At 33.3% G+C, this 14,429-nt stretch overlaps 2 protein-coding genes and 1 long non-coding RNA gene across 14 annotated transcripts in view; 1 reads left to right on the top strand and 2 right to left on the bottom strand.

Annotated features, from left to right (window-relative positions):
- Positions 1-14,429, bottom strand: part of LOC143222973 (small nuclear ribonucleoprotein Sm D2) — a 78,718-nt gene that overhangs the window by 50,114 nt on the left and 14,175 nt on the right. The window lies entirely within an intron of this gene.
- Positions 1,521-14,429, bottom strand: part of LOC143222974 (uncharacterized) — a 25,335-nt gene continuing 12,426 nt past the window's right edge. Inside the window, exon 3 of the long non-coding RNA XR_013012598.1 lies at positions 1,521-1,793. This is a non-coding gene — a long non-coding RNA (uncharacterized LOC143222974). The remainder of the gene's footprint in view (positions 1,794-14,429) is intronic.
- The window catches only part of LOC143222972 (uncharacterized), a 32,668-nt gene continuing 29,402 nt past the window's right edge, over positions 11,164-14,429 (top strand). For 6 of the 12 annotated variants that reach the window (XR_013012597.1, XM_076450262.1, XM_076450263.1 and 3 more), the window contains exons 1-2: positions 11,303-11,536; positions 11,709-11,807. The gene's annotated coding sequence lies outside the window, so the exon portion shown is untranslated. Of the gene's footprint in view, positions 11,537-11,708; positions 11,808-14,429 lie in introns of all 12 variants that reach the window. The other 6 variants (XM_076450269.1, XM_076450265.1, XM_076450264.1 and 3 more) reach the window with 3 other exon arrangements.

The following is a 14,429-nucleotide window of genomic DNA, read 5'->3' as shown; positions in this document are numbered from 1 at the left end:
AACAGTTATACATTCGACCAAACGTTACATAAGAAAACAAATAAGACAGTTCAGCAACCTGTCACTAGGTGACACTCTTCAGAAAATTAAACGTTTTGAATTATTATCACAGGGAAGTATTTTAAACCTTTCTTAGAATATGGTATGGTCACCTAGGTTTTATCTTCCGGTGAATGGAGTTCCTCCTTGAAATATAATGAGGACTTTACAAACACATACATCTACATATATATATAAAGTTTGTTACAAGTTAAAAAACAAGCTGAAACAAAAAAGATACACTAATTGAAAAAATTCCAGTGTACAAGCTATAATGTGGGATTATAAAATGTACTTTAGGGTTTGGATGTTACTGCGGAAGTAGGACCCAGATTGTGGTGGGGATTCACCGTTTATCTTAACCTACATTCGCCAGTCTCACATACGAGATAAAAGAGTACCAATACGTATTTTGCTCTGAAAGTAGCCATGGCTATAATGAACTGAGTAAATACGTTCTTGTATCGAAATAAACATCAAATACTAGCTCGGCAATAAATTCCTGCGGTGAGCACAGCACAAACAACCGATTATGCAGCTTTTCATTTAGCATAAATTAAATTAGACGCAATACTTAAAAAAAGAGCGAACATTTATAGGTAAGATACGAGAATGAGCATATAATGAGCAAAATAGCCGTCTTTAGTGTTAACATCATATCTAGTACATTTCCTACTCTTCAAAACGTATGATGCCGAATGATTTGGTTTAAATTTTGTGCAAGGTTACATGAGGGCTATCGGCGTTAACCATTCCTAATTTAGCAATTATAGACTAGAGAGAAGACAGCTGGTCAACACCATCAAACGCCAACTCTCAGGCTACTCTTTTACCAACGAATGGTGGGATTAACTGAAACGTAGCAACACTCTGACAATTGAAAGTGAGAGCACGTTTGGTCGATCCTCAGACTTGGCGTTGAGTGTCTTAACCACCAGGTGGATGCACTAGGTAACTAACGTTTTTGTGTGAATATAAACAGGTGATGCAATGAGAAATACCTGACACTGCTGTTTGCATATTACGAAAGCTTATTAAACTATTTCACGCGTATAGAAACAGCCAAGTTATAAAGGGTCATCCATTTAAATAATTTATGCCTATACTTTTTGTTTTCATTATACATTTCAACAACATAAAACTTGAATTATATTTGTTACATACAATTTTAGTTTAACAAGATTTGGACTTTAAGATCATAGAGAGTTACACTAGTGATTGTGGGATACATTAATCGTTTAAAAAAGTATAAAAGATATTTATTTTATTATTATCTACGTTATAGCTGTCGAACCAGTTGCCAGAGCCGTAGCTAGGATAACGCGCAGCCAGAAGGGGGCGCAGTCAAGAGAGCTAAGCCTATTATTCAATAATTTATGCAGATCTATACTGATTCGAGGGCACATAGAAAATACTTACCATTTGAACTCATCATCTGAATTAAGGAAGATAACTTAATACACTATGATATGACACTCAAGTTCCTGCCATCACTATTTATTCTTCAACTGCGTCATATCATTTTAAAGTTATTTATCATAATTATTTTTATATTCTTCAGTGTTGTGGTATTTTGCCATCTCATCTACTACATGCTTCTTTCATATTATTTATACGTTTTAGGGAAAGGAAAAATAGAGCTCGAGAAATATCATATCCAGAGTTCCGGGACGTCCTAAAATTTTGTTGGCTACTACACTTTACAGGAAGCACGTTCGACAGGTTAATCGGGTTTTCTACTGTATCTGTCATTGCTGTAAAATAAAGCAAAAACTGAGATTTAGTACAATTTAATGCGAAACACTGGTTTATTCGGTAATTCATTTATGTTCTTGTAATTATCTTTAATATACATATTTATTAGATATCGTATGTTATGAAAACACTTGATTTTGATTGAATAGTGATTATGAATAACAAATATGTTCTGTAGGAATGTGTGCTGGTAAGAGGTAAGGCAGACCTAAAGTCCATGCACCACATGAAACTTCCGCACACAAACCGGCCGATAAACATGTAGGGGCCACGAAGAAAAGGGAGGGATCCAATTCGTGAAACATGCAAGGGGCGGTAAAAAAAGAACAAAAAAAAACTCACTACTGATTTCCGTTTTCATTTCATAGTTCAGTTATAATTAGTGTCTATTACCTCTTATGCTATTCTCACTTTACTTACTTTATGTTTTGGTTCCACGACAAGGAGAAAAGATCTCAAAAAGTCCAGCTTGTTTACAGTTCATTCTTTTAATGTAACGTAATAGTGTTTAAATATATTCAGAAACATACAAATAATGACATTTTAACTTCAGGAAGAACTCTGGCAACACTCAGTAAAAAACATGTCTCTGTGTATAACGTCATAGTAATGTTACGCCAGCCTTTCTTCTAATAAAATGACTGGACTCAAAACTGTGTCTCTATATATTTTTGCCCATTTATGATTCATATTAAGTAAGCTGCATTAATTTTTCTGTATTTGTTTATTCTAAATGCTTTTCATGGAAAACGATCAGATGATTTTATTACACATTTTAGTCCATTTATACATTTCAATTTTGATACTGCAATAATACGAGCGAAAACAACAGCAATCGTTTTTACCACCTTCTGTATGCTTACTTAACTTAGTCTATAATGGACATAATACGCGTGAATATGGTATAGCATTCTAAATTTAATAGAAAGTGAGATTACACTCAAGTTAGCAGTCAAACTCCAGTTTCTAGGAGAAAGCTCTCAGCACGGATTCCTAATCTTAAACAACCTCGCCATTTCCTCGTTTAACAGAAATACAAGTCATCAATCAGTTTTAACCTACTTCTTATGAGGAACAATTCATCAACAACGTTATAGATTAATATTGACAAAAATATGTCCTACATTTGATGAACCATAGTTCAGATTAATAGTTACCAGTGGAAATGATTGTGAGTGATGACCCTTTTGCTTACTTCTTCATCATTGAGAAGATGGAGAAGACATTTTAGATGAAAATCTGCTGTTTTACATTGTGATGTAAGTATGATTAGTTATGCTGAGAAATGTCAAAATATCGGCATTCCAGCATTTTTAACAACTGTGACAATGCCCTAAATTTGGCCAAAATTTCAGCAAATAAAGTGGCGGATGTGTTTTTTTTTTTTTTTCATCTATTTCCCCTAGATTTCCTTCATATGATTTGATCTTGAAGAGCTGTAATCAATCAGTTAGAGATACATCAGTCTTTATGTTTTGATTTTTTAAAAAATTTAGGTACCTGTTATTGTTTGCTAAATCATTAAAATATTTATCATATATTTCAAAACTCTATAATTAGCATACTAAATTGAATTGAGTAGTTTTATCTATATCTGACAAGTTTTGTAAATATCCTAGTTTGAAAGTTTGTAATGGTACTTCCATTCGGTGTTGTCTGTTTCAAAGTATAATAATTACGTCCAATTTGAAATGGAAACGCCCCACATTTTTTTTATAATTTGATGTTTTAATGTTATTTGATGCTATCGGTTACTTAATTATAAATAAACTGAAATTTTCCTGAAGCAGTTGGTAACACATATTACTTGTCTTTATCATAAATAAACTGACATTTAGAACAGTTAACATGTTAAAATATATAAACATCAAAATGAACAAAAAATGTCACTTGATGCAACTTTATCGTCATTAAAATTGAAGTTCTGTAAGTAACTGATTTGAATATAAACTTAATGAGTGGGCTTTGTTTGAACGTATATAGTACTATACTTAAAATAATCTGAAACATTTATACGATAGTGAGGAATAGGGCATAGGCCACACATACATCACAAAAAGAGATACCAGAAATGCCAACACAAGGATCTTCATCACCGTCATAAAGTAGCAACCAGCCTAAATCGCTATACGTTTGACGTTAGTACCACTATCAAAAGACCAATAAACCTCGTCCTCACTGAATTCCAGGAAAACTAGTATAAACCTACAACATCTTTAGGTATGATTTTGCTCCACAACATGACATCATGTTGGCTGACACAAAATATTATTCATGAATTTCTACATATAAAACTCTGCCAACATTCCACACAGTTCTTTATCAGAATAATACTCAAAAATCAGATATTGCAGAGTTCTTTTAGTTTATTACTATATCTGAATTTCCAGCTGTTATTAACCGCCAAGACTAAGTATGTATTGTTTTCTAATTTTATCCAAAAACTTCACTTGTCTTGGTAGTATCCTGATGAATCGTACGTCTTCAGTACTGCAGAAATACTATAATTTAAAATAACTAGATAAATTGAGTTGTTAATCAAAGAGTGATTACTATTCCTTTTTGGCGCTTACATCCTGCAGCTGTCCTAACACTTGATCTATAACATCATTTCAGCAAATAAATGATTTATCAGACAAACCCAGCTAATCAAGAAAGTCTGCTCATCCGCTGGAGTTTCCTCAATTTAACTTTACGTAGAATACCAGATATATGCTACCGTCATTGTTGTCTTTATCAACTAGGTGGAGATCGTATGACGTAATACTTTTGTCAATATAAAAGATGACACCCACATTTCTCTCTAATTTCAGGACTAACCAGTTTTGAATGGACTCACCAGTTACGTTAGGTTGAAGTGTTCAATACATTTGCAACTATAACAGCTAAAAGATTGCCTCAAGGGGCTTTTGACACCCGAGATATAGGCCTGTTTAGCCAGGAATGAGTGGTTTAATCGTAGCAAACACTATAGCCATTTACTAGCTACCAGGTTCAAATGTTTGGTCTGCTATACTTTAATGATAACATTTCGTTTGATGTATAACTACTTTATTCTAATTTTGAGCTGCAGACAATTCGCCCCCCGCTAGTACAGCGGTATGTCTCCGAATTTACAATGCTAAAATCAGGGGTTCGATTCCCCTCAGTGGGCTGAGCAGATAGCCCTTTGTGGCTTTGCTATACGAAAAAACACGCAGACAATTCATATTCATTGAGTGTTTTAAAATGCAGCCACTCCAGATATTCCTGTAGACATGGCCATGCATCTGCATTAGATTCACTGGGAACTACACATCTTATACAACTATAAAAAATAACTAGTTTGTTGTTGTTAATTATATTGTGCACCTTCATGATATATAGTTATTGCTTATTCCAGTTATTTGTTCAGAGTTGACAAATTTTCGCAAGCTTTCACTGGATAACCTGTGTTCTTCAGCAGTCCAAATATGAGACAGAGGATGATATGGAAGTGTGACAACAATTAACACATAACACAACTCTGCAAACAACTGATCATTGAAGCATTGCCCTAATATTCATTTGGACCTCTTAGAAGCTCTAATGTGTTAGCCGTGATCCATACTGGTGTGTGTGTGTGTTTGTCAGTAGATAAGATTCTTATCATATATTGCACTAATCAGTAATGACTAGCATATACCGATTACTTTTTCATTTTTGACTGAAGTTCATTCGAAGTCTAGGCAGTTTTTTTGTAACACATTAGAAAGAAAGTAGCTAAGTTAGTTGTGTTCCAGCTGCCTTTGTTTCTTTGTCATTCTATTGAGATTACACCTGTTCTACCCATGACTGTAATTCTGCCTATTGTGCATGGATGTTGAAAATCAACATCATACAATGATAGATGAGATGATATTTCGAAGCTATGGTCTCTATGTTTAAATGAGAATGATCCGTGACGTGAGTAGCTGAAGTTCATGTGAGTTCATGCAATAGTTTTCGTTAAGACTTTAGATTAAACATTCAAGTAACAATCCCTAAGGGAATTGATTAGCAAGAGTACATCATGAAGGATGACGCAGATCTAGTGAAAGGAGATAATTAGCGTTTAAAGTTAGTACACATACTATATTTTGTGTTTATGATTAATAAAATCTATTTTGGTTATGTGTTACACATCATGCTTAGTCTATTTATTTCTTTGTTTCAGTTCACTTAGTTCAGCTAAATTCCATATCATAATTTATCCTGCCGATCCTTCTGTTAGATAGTGGAACTAGTTAATACTCTTCAAAGAAACCAATTTTACTCGCAAATATCACATTAGCAACACATATGTTACAATATACAAGGCATTCACCAGTGTCTGTATTCGTGAAGCATTTAATTAGTCAACCCTGGTATCCATTCATAAGTAGAATAATTATTTTTTTTATGCTTCACTTCCTCTCTTCTACAGTAGTAGATGCAGACTTTAAATAAATAGGCTAGCAGGTTATCTGGCCAGTTTGTTGAAAGTGAAGGGAGTAAACTTTGACAAAAATTGCAAATGTCAGTTAAAAACGGTACCTCGAGTACAACATGATGTAGAAACTTGAGTGGTTATTTAACTTCATCTGTCTACTTAATATGCAGAAACTTAGCCAAAGCAGACGGTGATGATGTTATGTTTGAAAATTTCGTAATAAACCACTGACAATAAGAATCAACATCTAGAAAGCTATGGATTTCTTGTTTAAAGTCAGACGGGAGTCAGGTTTTGACCATTACAATCCTCAAAAAATCACTTCATATTCTGTAATACAGAAACTTCAGGTCATATTTGACCTTACTTTCCTGGCTTCCGTTTTCAAATTTACATCTTCAATATATGTTAAAATGCCATTTTTAGGTTTAAACCAGTGATTTAAACATGAAATCAAGTGTTAAAATGTTATACCCACAAAATACACATATCATTCTTTGTAGCTTCCTAATGTAAGCTCCATGAGCCTCAAAAGAAATAGATATGTTACACAGACTGATGAAAACAGTCTTAAGTCTACTTTTATTATCTGATTCCACTTGCTTGTAGTTGATAATCAGACCTCTTTTATCAAACCAACAGGAGTTTTACAATGCACACAGACATTCATCTGCTTATGGCTAAAGGAAAAGCATGAAATGCTGTACCATGTTCTTTTCCCTTGATAGTCACTCATAACTTTGACATCTGTCCTTATCTTTTCATCATGAGCATTATAGATGACCAAGTACTCCTTGAAGGCTGGATGATTCTGTTTTCAGTATCATCCTTCTCAGTATTAACAATATACTGAGAATTTCAAGGAGGCTCTTGCAAATTTTTATTGGACACTTATTTCCTGTATCTGTGTGATGATACTGTACAATTTTAGTTTTTTTATCCAGATGACAAACTTTATGGACAGTTCATGACATTTCTATCTATATTTTGAGTTTAGACTGTTAGCACTGTTTTCTTAGAGCTGCATATCTGACTTTGGACACAATACAGTCGCAACGTTCCTAGTTACACAGTTAGTGTATATCACAACTGCATCTATCAATGTGCTGATGATCACAGTAGCGAATTGATGGGTTTTTTTCTGCCCATAATCCTAACTGCAGCCTCGCACAATGACAGGATTCAGATATGGATAACTCTTTAAAATAATTTATTATTTAAACTATTTGAAGCTTTGTGCTGTAAGTTTCGGTTTGTGTTTTAGTGAACACTCCTGAAGAAACAGTAAAGCGAAACAATGAATGTCTAATAAAAAAAAAAAAAACTGTTATAAGGCAATTTATTCTATACATCAATATGCACTACATAAATAATATAATATGACTGTTCGTGTAAATGAAGTCTTGAATATTAGACAGAAAACTATACTTTATACATTATATCGATTACAACAGGTTATGCTCCAGAATATTAAATCTTTTATTGCTGATGCTTCACCTATAAGATCATGTTAAAAAAAAAAACGCTTTAAGTCACATGAATTGTTGAGCTTTGTAGGACTAACAAAAATAATTAAGGTCAGGCTGCACTGTTTTTTATTTGTTTCGTGACCTAGAGCAGCTTTAAGAATATCTGAAAGGTTATTCAATAAGTATATTGCTTAAGCTGACGACCAAATGATACTTTTAAAGCCATTGGCTACTTGACTGCAGATGTTTTACTACTTATTCCTTTTAGGCCATTACTGAATCAGAAAAACGAGCAATGTAATGTCAGACGGTATTCCTCTCAATATGAAAACTAATGAGTTAAGTCTGTTAAAATGTTATTTATGCATTATATAAAGACATTAATTTTAAAACATTTTATATACTTGTTGGGCCTAATAAAAATAAATGCATAAACTCTACTCAAAAGCTAGATTTGCAACATACGGTTTAACTGAATCAGTTGAGAAGCTAAGTACTGATATGATGCAAATATAAATTACAGTAAGTTATATCACGCAAATATAACAATACCACGTGACAGATATGAATGCATCATCCCGCTGCTTCCATTTCCAAATACGATGCTCTTGAGATAGCCCGTTTACTGACGAATTTTTTTGTTTGATTTAATATAAAGCTATTTAAAGAACCGTCTGCGCACAACGGTCACTATTTTTGATCTATAGACGAGAGAAAATGCAGTTAAACAACACAGACCAAATAGTAGGACTTTGTTTTTTTGCTCATTGTTAAGTACAAAGCTACTCAATGTGATATCTATGTTGTATCCATCTCGTGTGTCGAAGCTCGTTTATCAGTGGTTTAAGTCCTCACGGTTACCACTAAACCACCAGGTGGCTAATGGTATTTCGCTGTCACTCTTATGATACATCCATGGTCTATAAGTGCAGAACAAGACTGTATTTATTAGGAGATGGTTTGGTTTAGTTTGTTTTAATTTCGCGCAAAGCTACTCAAAGGCTATCTGCGCTAGCCGTCCCTAATTTAGCAGTATAAGACTAAAGAGAAGGCAGTTAGTCATCCTCACCCACCGCTAACTCTTGGGCTACTCTTTTACCAACGAATAGTGGGATTGACGATAAAATTATAACGGCTCCATCGCTGAAAGGGCGAGCATGTTTGGTGCGACGGAGATTCAAACCCGCGACCTTCAGATTACAAGTCGAACGCCTTAACCCACCTGGCCATGCCGAGCCTGTTATTAGGGATAACAGGAAGCAAAACACAGGGCCTCAACTTCACGGTCTGACGCACAAACCATTGGACTGCCTTTGGCTAAAATATCGAAATGACCCAGTATTTATTAGTTTAGCATAAACCTTATTATTGAATAATAACGGTTAACCGAGTAAATGTAATATTTTTCATTGTACTTATAACAAAGTCATAACAAATGATATGCAGCCAATAAGGGCTTCAAGTTCATTACGTGCTCTAAATATAATTTTCTTATGTACAATCAGAAGCATTGCTAAGTATTGGCATACAAGGCCCTGCTCCAATTGTAATTGATAGTATCGCGAATCTCTGGTTACATTGTAAAAACATCAAAATGGAAAACCAGGATCGATGTCTTGCTAAAACGCCGGAAATTGTCGTGTCTGATATCAAATTTTTTAAAGATTGTAGCAACTTCTCTGTATACAATATTTTTTTTGTACATTTTTCCTTTACTGCTTTCAGAATTAACTCCTTGCAACTTTTAACCAAACCCTTATCGTAAAACATGCAGAGGCTATCCTTGAATTTGTGGTGAAAGCATTAAATTAAACAGTTGTATTATTTTTTAACCAAGTGAGGCAATAAAAATTTATTTAAAAAAGAAAAACCGAAAAAGACGACGAAACTTCTGAGGAAAAGGAATGCGTTTCCGCTCTTTTTGTTTTCAAGCCGACCAGAATTCAGGGCTGGGAAATTCCTTTCGTGTAAAGACCGGAAGTTTGAACTATTTAGAATAGATGCATGTAGACGTACGAGCTTTAACTCACTAGAAGATAAAACATTACTGGTAAAGCGTAAACTATCTTTTGGCTATGATGTCGAATAAAAATATATACACTTTTTTTAGGTGCATTGTTTAGTTTAGTTTAGTTGTTACAATTACAGCAACACTTTTGTTCTGAAAACAAGAAGGTTTACATGATTTTTTTCATATGAAAATTTGTGAATATATTGAACAATGTAACAACAGTTTTCCTGTTGTTAACAAGATTAACAAATCTATTTGGAGCAAGTAATCATACACTGAAAAGATTTTGAATTTGCCAAAATATGAGCTCCAGTAATAACTTTATAAACTTCCGTAAAGGTTTCTATGTAGGAAATATAAAAATGGGGTATCAGAAATTAAAGTTATTTTATTTGGTCGTCCGAATGTCTTAAGATAAATAAGTTTTATTCGCCGAGCTATAACGAAATTATTTAACTGTTTGTTTGTTGTTAACTGCTAAGTTGCACCAACAGAAGTCTCGAAATCCCTTTTTAGCGGCCAGGCATGGCCAGATGATTAAGGTACTCAACTCGTAATCCGAGAATCGTGGGTTCGAATTCCCGTCGCACCAAATATGCTTGACCTTTTAGCCGTGGGGGCGTGATAATGTGACGGTCAATCCAACTATTCGTTGGTAAAAGAGTAGCCCAAGAGTTGGTGGTGGGTGGTGATAACTAGATGCCTTCCCTCTAGTCTTACACTGCAAAATTAGGTATGGCTAGAGCAGATAGCCCTCGTATAGCTTTGCGCGAAATTCAAAACAAACCAAACCCTTTTGAGCTGTATGAGTACTCAGGCTTACCGCTGAGTCTGTGGAGAGTATTTGATTTTTAAAAACACGAAAAAGTGACTAGAATTAATTTGTATTCCTACTAATATCATTATTTCACTAATTTAATATTATTATTTTTTGCTATTTGCTAATAATTAATATGTAAAGTAAAATTATGATACAAAGTGTGCATTATAGCAGTTCTAAAACAAAATTCGGTTTATAGCGTTTGTTACTCTTTTACTTTCTGATCTGAGAAAAAAAAAGGAACCTTAAGCGTTATTAGTGCATTAAAACCAGAGGTAAAGCTAAATTAATAACCCAGTTACACAGTAACAATGGTTAACATATACTCAATATCTTGTTAAATTCAGAATACATGACATATAGGATTCAGGGATGTATAGAAGCGCTATTTTAACTTAAAAAAAACAGAATTGTTAACGAATTTAAGAACCATGGAATGCTTTTGATTAAATTGTAATGTAATTTTTTTACGTTGTTGCAGGATTCATAAATGCTATATATCTATATAATTTCGAAACTTAACTCTAAGACGAAAGCTTATCGACTGGAGTGCTTGGCTTTTGACATTTTGTAGTTCTGACTAAAACCAAGATGCAAACTTCTGACTATAAAAATTGTTATAATTCTTTTCAAAAGGACGATATTATCTGCTTTGAACATTGTTGCGGAAAACCTTTTAGCCTACTCTACTTACGTCGCCTTTACTAGCTCTACTGGGTGTGAGCTGACTGAGCCTATATGCACGTGACAAAAAGCTGCTTCACTTAGTGGATCATCTGTTCCATTTTAGCGTACGTGTAATGTATATATTTCGTTCGTTTTAATAAGTTATTGGTCTGAGTATTCTCGTCTGTTCATGATTACTAACTTATAAATCACTAAAAGTCATCAACACCATCAAGTAGACAGTTAAGGGCACCACATGTGTATATAAAAATTGGTATAAATAACAGTATATATATATATATATAAAGACGAGTATTCGGTAAATAATCTCACTTCCAGGAGACACGGTACAGTATTTTATTGAGTACATAAAGTGTTGCTTTTTGCTCTTCTTTTGACCAGTTTCATATTTCTCCGCTTTATTAAGCCTAAGCAACTGTTAAAAACTTGTTGGAATATTATGTTTTACATTCATGAAATAAGGTGTTTCCAATCCACTGCTTTTTCTTGTTTAAATAGGTAACAAAGTTCGAGGACTCAGTGCAAACTAAGAGACGTACATGTCGTGATAAGTTTTCAACATAAAAGTTTATTGGTATTGAAAACAGCCGTAAAAAGGTGAGCGTCTTTCTCCTATTTTAAAATAAATAAAAACCGAAGAAACTAAGAACTATCATTATAAAATATAAAAATGGTGGACTTGTAATCTTAATGATATATTTTGAATTTATGAGATAAAACTCTTCATGAATAATCAGGTGATTTTAGCTTTATATGTTTTTATTTCTTAAAAATATAATCTAACCTCTCTGTAGAATATAAAATACCCTAAATATATTCTTATATAAATATTTATTTATAGTTTGGGTTATCATCACTAGTTAAGGTAAGAAAGAACTAATATAAGGTTGCTGACAAAGCGAAACATTATGATTTAAATAGTAATTCGCACTAACAGAGACGTCACTTGGCCTGTGCCTGAAAGTACCCAGAATTACCAGTTAGTGTTTTGAAAAATTAAAATAGAAAACTATGATTAATATCAAACTGAAACGCCGAAAATTCCTGCACCTATGTACCCGAGCCCCAAATATTTTATTTAAATGTGCAATAACCTTTTTATTTGCTCTATATTCTTTTCCTAGTTGGAACTATAACTCAGTAATTGTTATTTTTTAATGTTTTATAAGTATTTAAAGATTCCATTTACCGACGAAACGTTTAGCGAAAAATAAAAAGTACATAATTGAAATATGCTATAGTTAGATAAAATTGTCAAAAAAGATAGAAAAACGTTAACAGTATTATATGCCAAATGATATTAATTTGAATAATCCACCTAACCTTTGTTAAACTAAATTATTGCAAAAGTGAATTTTATTTGTTTGTTTTTTAATTTCGCGCAAAGTTAGATCAGCAGCTAGAAATCAAGTATCTCAGTCTTCTTCCTCCAGTGATTTATAAATAATTTTACCACAAATGTAAAAAGTAATTGTTAACATATTTTTCAAAACGTTATGACGTCACACAGTCCATTAAATGTAAACCAACCAATAGTTATGTGAATGAAGTTGAGATCAAGCGAGAGTTTCTATGTATGCGAGTAAACTACATACAACGAATGATCGTGTTAATATCCATGTGTAGCTATCGAAATCACATGTATTATATTTCATGGTAGAGGCATACAGCACAAAAAGAAAATAGTAACTTCCTGCGACATTGGGTTTGCATGTTGTAATGTACTCGTCCAGGCATGTGAGTGAAAGCTATTCTTCTGAACATCGTGACGTCAGATCCTACATAGCTTTTCATGTAAGGATTACAAGTGAAAATTGTTTGTGTGTTTTGAATTTCGCGCAAAGCTACACGAAGGCTATCTGCGCCAGCCGTCCCTAATTTAGCATTATAATACTATATGGAAGGCAGCTTGTCATTACCACCCACCACTAATTCTTGAGCTACTCTTTTACCAACGAATAGTGGGATTGACTGTAACATTACAATGCGCTCCCATGACTGAAAGGGCGAGCATATTTGGTGTGACGGGGATTCGAACCCGCGACCCTCGTATTATGAGTCGAGCGCCTTAACCACCTGGCCATGCCGGGCCTCATATTCCGTCGTATTCAAAGTTCTGATCCACTTATTCTATTAAAAAAAAAATGGTGGCTAGTGACGAGGGTCGCAAAACTCATCAGTTCAACCGTTTGCATTTAGATTACATGCATCCTTTGGTGAAACTTGGTTAATTATTCTTTAAAAATATTGTCATGTTTGAAATCTTGGGGTGTAAAATAAACTAGAAACCAATTATATATAAATCTTTTGCAAATTTACAATATGTGTTGTATATATATATATATATATTTAGCATTTTAATAGTATTTCCAAGAAATTTTAATCAGTGTTGACGCAAGGCTTAGGCACTTCTACTTCATGTATTTTCATTAGAATTACACACTCTTCGAAGAATTATTTTAGCGCAAAACACGAACAACAAAAGAAACAATATAGAAGAAACATTAATGATAGTATCCGTGGTGTGTAAAGAAAGACTTGATATTACTGAGATCGAGTTACTTATTGCACAAATGTTTTAATTATATTTATTCGTTTCTCTTAAAAGTGTAAACAAGTGTTAAAGAAGTGATGCATTCTGTACAGATATAATATACTTACCACAGAACAGTTTAAAAACAAATATTATAAAAGTGGGAGAATTTCTTTGGTTCTTTGTTTTCTCCAACACCTCTTGCTACAAAGTTTGTTTGTTTGCTGTTTTTTAAAGTACTAGCATAAAGATTTTGAAGTTAAACACTTTAAATCTATACACATAAAATTATGTTTTGCTCATTCTACATTTTCGGTTTGATAGTACAGTTTGAACTAATACCATGTATTGAAAATGAACAGGTGAATTTTCTATATAATTATTTCTAAAAAAAAACATTCCACATTCTCTTTTTCCAAAATTAGAATATTTAATAACATGACACCCAAAAAATTTGCTGCTTATAAATAATTTCAACTTCAGACATCTGTTTACTACCTTTATGAATGGTTATGTTTTTAATATTACAAGGCGTAAAAGTAATTAGAATCGTCGAGTTTAATTTATTTTTCTAGAGTGCTTTTTTTGTTTGTGTTACGCCTTTTTTTAGCATTTTTGCACAGCACTACGAACCACAAACAGTAACTATTCACAAGCCACAGAATTACTACCATCTGTCAGTCTTT

This window comes from Tachypleus tridentatus, chromosome 8, assembly GCF_004210375.1.
Source record: "Tachypleus tridentatus isolate NWPU-2018 chromosome 8, ASM421037v1, whole genome shotgun sequence".
NCBI classification, from domain to species: Eukaryota; Metazoa; Arthropoda; class Merostomata; order Xiphosura; family Limulidae; genus Tachypleus; species Tachypleus tridentatus.
The sequence above is the reverse complement of the archived record's forward strand: the minus strand, read 5'-3'. Positions and strand labels throughout refer to the sequence as shown.